The sequence below is a fragment of the Vanellus vanellus genome (genome assembly GCF_965231255.1).
Source record: "Vanellus vanellus genome assembly, chromosome: 6".
Taxonomy (NCBI): domain Eukaryota; kingdom Metazoa; phylum Chordata; class Aves; order Charadriiformes; family Charadriidae; genus Vanellus; species Vanellus vanellus.
This window is the reverse complement of record NC_138911.1, coordinates 60,003,830-60,016,545: the sequence shown is the minus strand read 5'-3', so window position 1 is coordinate 60,016,545 and position 12,716 is coordinate 60,003,830.

Genomic DNA, 12,716 nt, shown 5'->3' with positions numbered 1-12,716 from the left:
CCTTGGGACTAAAAGCCACCCAGCTCCAAGAAACACGGGTGCTGCAGCCCCTCTTGGGGGAAATCCAGTGATGGATTTTTCTGATGGATCCAGGACATATGAAAAAAGAGGGGCTGCAGGGAAGAGACTGGGGGTCAGATGTGACCGCCAGCTTCCTTCACCTCTTTGGGCACCTGCGTAATGTTGGTTTGTGGAGGAACAAGAAGACTCTTGAGAATCTATGGAAAAAAAAGTGGATTCAGTTAAATACAGCCACTCCTGGCACTGCCTCCTGGCACAGCCGGCAGTCCTTGGCGCTGCACTCAGCTGGATCAATGCGGGAGCCACTTGTGCCCATACACCGACGGTTGGTTTTGTCAACATTGCCGTTTGTTTGGAAGACACGCAGCGGCGACGGGGAGAGGGTGGCTGGCAGAGGCTGTACGGTGGCAGGGGGGAGGTGGGAAGAGCGGGGGTCCCTGAGCTGCTCGCCACGGTGGGGCGAGGAGGTCCAGCCGCTTGCTGTTCCCGCAGCAGACATGGACAGGGGGACACCAGCCACCACTTTCAGATCTTGGTCTGGATCTTACATCCCTTGTTATACGAAGACACTTGAATCCAGGGTTTGTCTTCAGCACCTAAGAGCCGGCTCTACCCGCTGAGAAGGAAAAGCACAGTTACTGCACTGGTTTCACACCCTATTGTCTTTAAGATCTTCTTGTGAACCAAAAAAAATGGGCACAGACCTTTGTACCAAGCAAAGGTTCTTTCACAACTTACCTTGCATCACTTTGCTTATCTGTTCACAGCCCTGGTCATTTAAGTTCAAGGCTGTGATATGGGTTGTGACTCAGCAGCTGGCTGCGGCCAGCACCAAACAGGATACACTTATTTGTCCTGGTCAACATCCAAGGCCAAGTCCCGCTTTTTATCTTATTTAACGATCTTGGCCATTGACCATTGTATTCAAACACGGTCAAGCGCAGTGAAGACAGGCCATCCAGAGGTGCCCCTTGGTTTTTCACAGACAACGCAGCAGGTAAATATGAATAATTACTGCAGTTCTAATATTATGCAATGTATGCTGATGCTTGGCTTTTTGTGGTCAGGTTTCGCACATCTGTTTGACTTTTCCTATTACCACTTGACCCTGCAACACATGAAAGCTTGACTTAGTGATACATAAGGGGACTTCCCAAAAGTGCCCAGTGGCTGCCAGCTCTGCTCCTACTGAAGCTGGTGGGCATGAGATAAATCCACACCAACTTCACACCACCTGCTCCCACCCAGATATATAAAAAATGTTTTAGAAGGATCAAGCTCAAGCAGAAGCAATCTTTAGACTTTGGAGAGGTTGCTCACAGGAATGAGGACTATCCCCACGTATCACTGCTGCTGAAGGGATGGAGAGATTGGAGGCTGCGATTTGAGAAATTACACCAGTGCAATTACTAATTTGCACATAATGACCTGAATCATGGCTTGGGGAGGGGGGGGGGGTATCTTCATCTCAGTGCATTGCTGTAGCATGGTGGGTTGTACAATGGGATACAGTGTGTAGTAAATCTGAAACCAAACTGCACTTGCAGTGAGTAACTCAGAGCCCACAATCACAGCTTGAGCAGAAAGTGAATTGCATTTCAGAATACAATGTTGAAATAAAACAACAAAACCCCAGAGAAGTTTAATAGGGAAAATTGAAAAGCCTTGTTGGTTATATTCTTTCAGTCTGAAAAACGTCAATAATATATTAGAAAGAAGTGTTTAATAGGTCAAAGAAGAGGAGATGACTGACATTCCTCTGCGATGTGGCACAAAGATAATCACCACAAGGCCAAATATTTTTCAACGTCAGTTTAGCAGATGAAGCCAGAGAGAAAATTAAAATGTGGGAGACAAAATGTACGATAGCCACAGAAGCAATACAAATTTGGCTTCATTGTTTATCCTTTGATTTTTTAGCAGGCTGGGGAAGACATTTGTGTTTGGATTTAAAATGTGATTTATCAGTCCCATTGCTATTTTGCAATCATAGAAAGGGAGGATTTATACACCTTTCCCCCTCAGTGTCATCTTTGCTCATCCTCATTCTCCCCTTCCAAGAAATGGTGTATCAAGTGGCTGATTAGAAAACGAAGAATGTGGAAAACTGGAGGAACGCCCTTGGAGTTTTGTTAATTCAAACACATCTCTGCTGACTCTTCCAGGGAATTGCTGGAAATGGCCTAAAATCCAAATTCCTGCATGAAAAGGCTGAAGCCTAACTCAGACCAGAGCTGCATGGTTCCAGCACCTATGGGCTCCTGCAAACACCTAACGCTGCAGAAGGGTAAAACAAGGAATTCGGAGTGGGAATGTCGTCTCTGTCTGTGCAGGTGCACATGAGGTATTTTCAGAGAGCAGCAACCTGCGACGAGGTGATCCTCACCACCCAGCAGCTCTTCACAGGCCGGGGCTGAGTTCTCCAAATAGCTTCAGCTGCAGAAAACCAGTAGCATTTTAGGACTGGGTTTAGTGAAGTTGCCAGTGCAGCGGGGGAAGGTTTGGGACGGTAGCTGGGGGTACTCAGCCAGGCTGTGGAGCTGCAAAACCCCTGGTAGGGCTGAGTTCCCACCTGCCAGGCACTGCCCCAGGAGGAAGGTGCTGGTATTCCTTTTGGAGCCTGCTCTGCATTGCACCAGTGGCAGAGCAGTCCCTGGAGCGAGTCTGGGCAGCCACCTCTGGCTGGGCAACCTTGTGTGTATCTAGGTGAGGGTCTGGCTCACCAAGGTACGCTTGCGTGACAGGGAACACCAAAGAGGACATCAAGCATCACCTGCCACGTCCTGCCACCCACTTCTACCAATAGATAGCTGAAAGCAAAGTGGGGAGAAGGGCAGGAAAGGTCAGACAAGGTTTCACCTTTTAAAAAACAAACAAACAAACAACAACAACAAAACAAAAACCTGAAAAATTTCAAATCTGTTTGCCTCATGAATGGATTTCTCTCCCCACAAATTGCTTGGTGTGGCTGCTGGCCTGAGAAACCAGGCAAGAGGGATGTCCCACGGCATGGCACCAGCCTGCCATCGGTACTGCGGCTCCCTCTGAGATTGCCCAGCTCCAGGTTGTCCATCCATGTGGCTGTGGCAGGGCCCTGCAGCACCGCTCGGCGCGTGGGACGCAGGTTGGAAGTGGCTAGTTGCAGAGAAAGGGGGCTGCTGCTTCCCTGCGGGGACAAGGGAAAAAGTCTCCCTCCGGGAAGGGACGGTGCTCACAGCCACCAGGAGCTGGTGCCTCGCATGGGGCTCCATAGAAACAGGCAGAAAGCTCAGCTCGCTCCCATCTGCTGACTTCACAATTGGGGTTTTTTTTTAATTATTTCTTTCCTCCAGTGGCAGTGGGAAGGTCATCCGGCATGAGCAGCATCGAGAAGCAGCGAGGGTGCCGGGCTCCCAGGTGGGGACCCTGTCCCTGTGGCTGACGGGGGTGCTGTGCCCACAGCGACGTGCTCAGCGGGAGCACAGACCCCGCCGCAAGCGGAGGGGCTGGCAGCAGGACACAGCTCCCAGGCAGAGGGAGCCATGCTCCCCGGAGAGCCCAGCTCCACAGCGGCACAGCTGAAGATGGCTGCACATCCACAGCACAGAGAGCTTCATCCACCTTCCAGCTTTCCAGCTAACGCCAGGCTTTCCAGCACATCCTCAGCTCTACAGAGACGAGTTTGGCTCAGTCCTAGGAGGGATGTGAACCAGAGTTTTCTGCACACCAAGGCTATGCTGCAGCTTGTAGGGCATGTCGTGTCCTCAAAACTGTGTCAATAGCGTCAGGTCAAATTAAACCACATCTGCTGGTGAAAAAGAAGAAAGGTTGGCAAGGTTTACCCAGCGAGGAGGTAACGCAGACTGACGCGGGTTGCTCAACCTCAGCCCGCGCCTCGGCGTGTTTGGTGCTGCGCAAACCACACAGACATTGCTCGGAGGAGTTTTCTGTGGGCTCAGGGACAGAGTCACGGCTGTGCTGCTGTGACACTTGGCCCCATCTTGGCAGTGAGGGGGACAAAGTGGTCCAAGCCAGGCTGCCGGGCTTTGCTCTTGGCAGTCATGTGAGGACCAGGACAGCAGTAGGGTCTGGGCTAGCAGGACACAGGGACCCTGGGGAATGTGGCCCTCGGAGACCTCCACTCTGCCCTCTCCTGCCTCTGCAAGCTTTGGATTTCATCCCCTTCCAGCAGGGCTCAGAGAAAAGCTGGGTCTTAAGTCTGTTACCGTGGTTTCCTTCCATTCCTGCAAGATTTGCTGGGCAGAGACTGACTTTCAGACCCAGAAGTAGAAGATTTCTCACCAACACGATTCAGAGAGTAAAACAAAAATAATTTTGTGCTTTAATCCTCCTCACCCTGCCAGCACTAGAGCATTGCAGAAGGAAGGAAGCAGAGAAAAGTGTTACAGGAGGGTGAAATGTGCATTGGAAGAGTTCATATGAAGGGAAACGTGACAGCGTGTGGTCCTTCGGTGTCCCCTACATATGTGCACGTGTTGAACACACCTGTCTATCTATCCAAGCACATGCAGACAGGTTAAAATTACAGCACGCGTTGGGGTGATGTAGTGGCACGTGGAGGTAAGTAGATACTCAATAAATCTGAAGCCTTTGTTTCCCAAGTTGGAAGAAAGTCAGTTGTGCCTCCCCAGGTCCAATGCTGGAGCAGATTTTTGATGCTGGAGCAGATTTTTCATGCTGGAGCAGATAGAGGCAATTAAGCATATCTTTTACTTTCTGGGTTTGGCTCTGGTGCAGGAAGGCTTTTGCAAGAGCACCTTGGGAGCCCGGGACACCCACACACCCCAGTGGCAGCTCGGCCCCCCCCAGCGGCACAAATCCCGCAGCAGAGGGGAGAGCTCTGCCAGACAGCTTCTCCTTGTTTCACCCCGGATAAATCAGAGCTCCCCGCTAACACACTCACAGTCAGCCCCGCGCTGCAGAATTACATCTGCTCCACTTGCTTCCTTTTTCCTTTTTTTTCTTTTTTTCCCTGGGGAGATATAGGCTTTCTTAAAGGGCCACACGGCACATGTAAATATCACCCATTGAGGTGTGCACCCGATTTTGTGCGACAGCCCCGAAACACCTGCGGTGTGCATCAGCAGAGAAATCAGTGCCGCTGCACCACGCCAGCCCCGGGTGCCGGTGGCAGCCCTGACTTGCTGGAGGATGGGAGGGATGGGGATGTGGAGGCAGAGGACAGCCCAGAGGTTTGCAGAGCGTTTGCTGATGGAGCGATGCCAGAGGGACCGGGCTGCTGCCGCCCAGCCGGAGGAGACACATGGGAGCCCATGGGCGAAGGGTGGCCATGGAGGGTGGCTGGGGAGTGCAACATGAGTGGTTAGGCTCCCCCCGATCAGCCAGCCCCTCTTTTGCAGCAGGATGGCCCATGGCCCCAAACAGCCGATTCCTGTACCCCAAGAGTGGACTTCACCTGTGCCTCTGCGATCGGGGCTCGGTGGGGCCGTGGGGGCTCCGGCAGGCTTGAGTGCTGCCTTATGCTGCTTTTGCACCCATTTCTGTAAGAGACACAGGAGGAGGGGCAAAATCTGCCAGCGCGGGTGAACGATTCATTGTGTCCCTGTCACCACTTTAAATCAAATTAAACTCCACAAAAAAAAAAGAAAAAGTCGGTTTTACCAGCAGCACCTGTTACGCTGCTGCAGTCACGGCTCCATTATAGCGCCGCACATTGAGAAGTTTCAAAACACGGCTGTATAAATCCCCTCGGACTGAAAAAGACAAAAATGCCAGTCAGCCGGTCTGTTTGGAAAGGGCTGAGGACAAACAAGACTGACAGACGGCTCTCGGGGCTGAGTGTTTTGGCAAAACTCAAATTATACACCCGAGTCACTCGAGTGCACGTGTGACATTCAGCCACGGTATGAACAAGAGCCGTTCCCGCTGACCTCCGCGACAGCTGCCCGCCCTCCTGCTGCTCCGGGGCGTTCTGGCACCATCTTCCACTGGTCTCCAGTTTTCCGTAGGGATTACGCATTTAATAAAATAAAGGACAAACTCCTAGGACTGGTTTACAATAGCATCATTAAACGGACTCCAGTCAGCCAGAAGAGGTGCCCAGTGTTTTGCAGCAGCAGCAAGGGGTTGCTAAAGCTCTAATAACTGGTTAGGAGGTACTGCCTTCAGCAGCTTGATAACCAGCTATGGCTTAACCAGTTCGCTCTGAACAAAGCGGCACCACGATCTCTGTACCAGCTGCATGCGGACGCACCAGCAAGGTCTGACCACCCCACCATCGCCACGCAGAAACGATGCACGACTCGCCGCAAATGATGAGAAAGACTGTGAGGGTCAGACTGATGGATTGCACATGAAATAGTTCGGGGCAAATCAACCGAACAGAGGGACGCTTGCCCTGAGCATGGCTTGGTTTATAAAACCTTCGGCTGCCTCGCACGGACGAGGCCCCTCTGCCATCGCTGACCACCCGCCCTCATGGCAGTGGCTCGTTCAACGAATTATCTCCACACCGATGAGCCCCTGCAGGCATTCATTGGCACAATAGATTAGAGCAGTTTCAGCAGATTTATGGATTTAGGGTTTATGGAGTCATTGATATGTGAATTAAGCACTGACTGACTGAGACTAACACTTCAAAAGGAGTCATTATAATCTCTATAGAAATATAATGATTCCAGTGACAACATCTTCAATGAAACTTCAAAAACACCTATTTAAAAAAAAAAGGTACAGAAATATATATTTAAATAAAATACTAGTTCTCCGTTTTTCCCATCCACCAAAGGTAAGGAAAATTCAGCTTTCCAGAGGCCCAGCCCTGAGGATGGACATTCAGGTTTCATATGGGGAGACGTTCAGAAAAAGCTGCTTCTCCTTTCCCTGGGAGCACCATAGCTCACACTGGTGTGGGCAATGCAAAAGTGTGGCAGCTGGGAGAAAGCCATGGACTTCTAGCACTATACAGATAAGAGCCAGCCTTCACCTTTTCCCCCCCTCCGTCCAAGCAAGCCTGGGATTAAGCTGGAGAAAGTTCAGCCAGGAAGAAAGAAGAGGCCAAAGAGGTTTCTTACAAGGCTCCGTTTTTTTTTTCTCAAGGTCCTTGTGCTTGAGACTATCCTGCAGCAATGTGGCAAACAAACATTAACCTGGCTTTGGTAACGTTTTTGAGCACCGTACACTGCAAAAGCAAAGCAAACGCCTGCAATGGAGAAGGGCAAGCTCCTGCTGACCAGGACCTCCCTGTCCTCTCTGCAGCAGAGGCAGCGCTGAGGTCCCAGCACAGTCCTTGGCCTCAATGACACATTTTCAACAGCAGACATCTAGCTGTGGTGACAAGCAGAGCAGGCAGGTGCCTTTGCTCCAGAAGTGGTTCACTCTTAGCCACCTAATTTGAATGACAGCGCAGTCTAACTTTGCTTGAATCACTCAGTGGGGCTTAATCCCCTCTCACAGGCTGCTGGCCACAGGGGAGCGATCAGCCCACGGCCACCTCCAAGGGGACACTCTCCCTGCCAAGTGTGATGCCCCGTCTCCATGTGATGGAGCTGGTTATCCCCCCTACGCTGACAGACCTCAGGCTCCACCCCACTGAAGCCCGTGGAGCTGCACCACAGTGAAAAGCCATGGCACCAGGCTGGTGTTTTGGCAAATCGTAGGGCAAATTAAGAGTGGAAGCACAATCATGTAGATAATCTGTGGTCGCTGTCATGCACAAAGCACTTCTGCCCTTCGAGATCTGATTTGGCAGCTCCTGTGATGAATGGGATGAGGGCACCCTGATCGGTGGGACAGGAGCTTCTTTCTGAAGTCAACGAGCTGTGACATTTCAATCTCGAGGCTGCTCTAAGGGCTGGGGTGATGGACTCCACCCTGGTCTTGATGATGTTCGCTGCAAGCTAATGGGCTACAGAGCACACAACCTGGACAGCTAGTTTTTTTTATGCAAAGAGTAATTACCATCCATCTACTCATCGGCTCACCGCTAATGAAAAACAAGCAGAAGGAAATGCTCAGCAGACGGCACCACAGCGTGTCCCTGGTGCACCAGCTGAGCATCCCCGGGAGCAGAGCTGCTTCCGGGTTTGGGAGGGGGGAGAGCACGGTCACTGCGACCCGGCCCCGGCTGCAGCGTGTAGCACTGGGGATGGTGGGGCCGGTCCATGCTGTGCTGGTGAAACCTGCTTGCGGAGCTGTTGCAGCGAGTGGCGAGCACAGGATTTGTAGCTCAAAAGGCCAGAACCAGGCCAAAGGGGAGGCCTCTCTCCCAGCCACGCCATCCCCGTTGGCCTCGTGCGCGGCCTGGCTCACTTCAGCGCAGCTCCTGGCGTAGCACACAGGGCTGGTAGCTCACTGAAAGTGCTAAATATTTTCATTATACCAAAAAAGAAGAAAACCAGTGTGAGACATCCTGCTCATACAGGCCTATTTCAAATCTCCTTTGGGAGGAGGAGAGGGAAAACTTTGATGTTTATCCTTCAAAAGCACCTAGGGTGGGCTTCTGCACAGCTCGCATGGAAAATCCTCCTGGCCCACCTTTCTGCAATGAAACGAGCACTCGTGTGTCTGTTTCCCAGTGTAATATTTACTAATCCCAGTGGTCTACTTCTATGGCTGCACAGAAACAGTGTTGGACCCCGTCACACACACATCCCTGGGTCTGGAGCACCCTCCTCTCCCAGGCAACACTCTTGTGCTTTGGAGAAACGCATCCTCCAAATGCTTCCACTCAAGCCCCGGGGCCAGCATCCTCTCCGCGAAAGTCAGTCTCCAAATCACAACCTGTTTCTTCCCTGAAAACGGACTTTTCAGCTTAAGGCTCAACCCTTCCTCACCTTCCCCTACACCCTAAAACCAGGAGGAAAAATATTGCGGTATAAGCAATCTATCTCATTTCACTGCAAACCACCCCCCAGGAGGCAATAGCTGTATAGGCACACGCAGACTCCGAACGTGCCTTTGCCTCATCCATCACCGACGATGCTGTTACAAATATCAGGCCAGTTCCTCAGCTGCAATAAATCACTGCAGCACCAGAGCTTCCTCCACTGACACGGGCTGAGATTTCGGCCCCACCACGGGGTGAGTGAAACCTGCAGAAAGGGAGCAGGTCACAGCACACCCTGCCGAGGCCATGCCAGTTGGGCTGTCGAGGCTGGGAGTGGGGATCCGGCACGGCTTTCCGCAACCGCATCGGAGGAATATTCCCCTGTGGCCTCAGCAATGCATTTTTCCCTGGCATTTGGAGCTGATGAAAACCTCAGGGCTGCGGAGGGGATGGTGGGACCCCCCCATGCCACTCTCCCTCCCCCTCACCCCCACCAAGGAGCACTGCACCGCTGGAGCCTTTCACTGTGCTCCACGGGTGTTAGATGCAAGAAAAAAAATAAACAGGAAGAAAATAAATATCAGTAATAAACGTAGAGAAGGGAAGAGGGAGCAACTAAACCCCAAACCAAATATTCAGAAGGGTCAGGAGGCAAAGCAGCAGTGTGAAAGCCTCACAGAGGTTAGTGGGCTCAGAGCATTAGGGAGCTGTTGGCCAGCAACACCCCTGCAGATTTGGGTTGTGCATGTCTCACACCGTGGCTAAGAAAATCAGAAACGCCTTGAAATATTCTCATAGCAAGAGATCAACCAACACATCTCATCTATATGACCTTCCCAAGGAGGGTGAACCGAATACTTGCATTTCACAGGTAGGGAAACTGAGGCAGGCAGCACAGCAACATGCTCCAGAGTTTGTCCTGCTTCAGGTGTGTCCGTTAAACCCACTAACACATGGGAGACTCCCGCAGCTTCAGTCAGTCCTTGCTTTCATCTGGGCGGGCTGCACTGAGATGACCAGACTTCTCGCATTGACCAGACCCTTCTCTTCTAATGAACACCGATGGAAAAACTTTGTTTTGAGGAGCACCAGTTGCATTGTCATTGACGTTTCACCCCAGCTACAGTCCCAAGTTCTGGTATGAGCTGTGCTGGAAGAAGGGGTAAACCAGCATGTGAGGAGGAGCTGGCTTTGCACCTCAGGGTGATTTTAGTGGGTTTTGTTCCTGTGATCAGTGATGAGGCAGGGCACGTACTAAGGGCTTTGCTTGCGAGCTGGCATGCATCGACACGGGAAAGGCTGGAGGGGGTTCTGCCCCATGTGGGCCATGATGAGTAACTCTGCAACAGGATCCAGTGAGGACATCTCCAGGGATATCTCCTCTGCTGTGGACTGGGCCCCAAGGGCGAGCAGGTTGGGACCATCGCGTCCTGGGGGGGAGTGGCAAGGTCCCATGGCCATGGGAACCAGGGAGAAACGTGCTGGACTTGAGGATGAATTTGCTGCGAGAAGGAAAAAAGAAGAATCCCTTTCCTCGTAAAGTGAGTATAATGGATGGGGAATGGGGCTGGGTCACCATGGAAAACCCCGAGGCACAAAGGTTGTCACTTTTTGCCACAGTGCAGGGAAAGCCATATGTATTTGAAAGCCTGTGAGGTGGAAGCCTCCATTCCGCCCCAGTCCTGGCCTGGCTCCCACCCTCTGCCAACATTTCTAGAAATATGCAGGTATTTAGGGACATGGGGCTTGTCCATAGTTCTCTTATCCTTACCTCATGCCTGGATCTCTCCCAGCACCTCTGCATCCCTAGCAACCTGGCATCTGGACATCAGCAGCTCCTCACCATTAGCGTCTGTCAGTAACTGGGCCAAACCTGAAAAGATCAAGTGAAAACACTTTGATACTGCTGCATGAGGAAGTATAGTCAGAAAAAAAGAGCCGAGGTCACACAGCCAAGTGGCTGAGAACAAGCCTGGTTTTCTATTAAAGCCAGGATGCAAATTTTTTATGGAATGTAACTTGCAAAAATTGGCCACTGGATTGCAGCAGCCACTCGCCACAAGATTCCTGACCACAGCTCTGAGGCACCGGAGCTTTCACCTGCATTTGCTAGGTTCTCCCTTACTTGTGATTTCTCAACCCATTTTTGCCTCCTTTTCTGTTTTCTTCTCCCTGGTTGAGTTGTCCTGATGGGAAGGTCCAAGCTTAGCCTGGTCCACCAGCATGCTGCTAGCTCAGGTTGAGATTATCGATATTCAAACCCCCAGACAGTGATTAATCTGTTCTCATGACTGTGCCCCGAGACCCAAAAGGCAATTAAGCTGGTGCTGCTGGGTGGAAGGTAATTTCACAATGCTTCCTCCAGATGGCCAGATCTTTTCAGGAGCATGTGTTCCTGTTAACGGCAGGGCTGAACAACCGTACAGAGTGCAGCATGCCGGCTGGGGCGCAAAGGCTGGCGCAGCCGGGACACTGCGTGGCTTTCACTGCATCAGTGGGTGGATTAGCAAAGGCTGAGCAGGAGACAATCCGAAGCATTGCTGGGGATAAACAGTTGGAGGCCACATACTGCAAGGATTGGCTTTTCTCTCCGGTTCACTCATCCACTTCCAATTAAGAGCCTGGTTGTAAGTCTAGCATCCGAGGGCTGCGCCTTCCTGGTGCCTGGGAGGGATGGAGGAGCATCCTGCGATGCCTGGCAGGGCTGGCTTGGGTGCCTCACGGCTCACTGGGGACAGGGTGGTGTCCATGTGGTGCCCATGTGGTGCCCATGTGGTGCCCACAGCACTAAGGACCGTGAGCTTTTTAGCGCAAAGTTCTCTGAACACTCACCAGCTCCACCGTGGTACTGCTGAGAAAACATACACCAGATACTGCAGGGCTGTTGAGGAGGCAGGACTTCCTGAAGACTTTTCTTTCCAGGTGTTATGGAGAGTAGGAAGGGACAGAAGCATTGTAGCATCACCCAGCCTCACCATTTTATTGAACTTCACCACGATCAGTGTGGTTTTTATCTTTGAAGACCCCTCCTAGGGTAAGGAGACCCTTAGGTTTCCTTTTTAAAGAAAATTAACCCTCACAGCTAGCTTGAGGTTTATGACCTTCTAGCAAAATTGAAGGAAAATGGTAAACAACTGCGCAACATAGTAAATTTTTACATTCTCATGGCCTTCTGGGGCCAGACTCCTGGAACAAGCATTGCCCTGGTGGCATTTCCAAGAGCAGGCATGCTCCTTGAGAGCTGCTGCTGGGAGAGAGCACTGGAAAGAGCTGTCAGGAGAGAGGCGACCTAAACTGTGGGGTGAAGAGCTCCCCCGGGCTTGTGTTTATCAGCATCCCAGCAGGCCCTGGTGCGAACTGTGTTTTGGGGTGGTTGACAGCTCCCAGGGAGGTCCAGATCAGAACCCATCCGTGTCGGACCTGCTGCCTGCTTTGGCTGCACCCCAGCCGTAGCAAGCCTGCCTGTACAAACCAACATCCCAGAAATGCCTGGAGGAGGAGGCGATTACTGACCGGCATGGAAAGAGGTTTAGTTGGACTTTGTGTCTGAAGGGGCTTTCCACACCTCAGTATGTGCCTGCATAAATAGCTCCCTCCCTTTGTCCCGTTGTCACCCTGCCAGAGTGGCAGAAGCACTACCCGTCGCGGTTTTCTCCAGCATGGCGGGGCAGTCTCTGGCTTAAACGTGGCTTTGAAGAGCCCGAGGACAAAGAGCTGAGCTCTGGGCCACCTGGCTGGGGAAGGCATCAGGCAGGACTCCCCCTGCACCACGGGGCAGCCCCAAATGATGCTCTGCCCAGCCCTGTCTTGCAATCAGGGCATCTTCCCACCAGTCTGCACTGCCACTTTTCTCTTTTTAGTTAATCACAATTATTCCCACCCCACACACTTTCCGTAGCCTGGACAC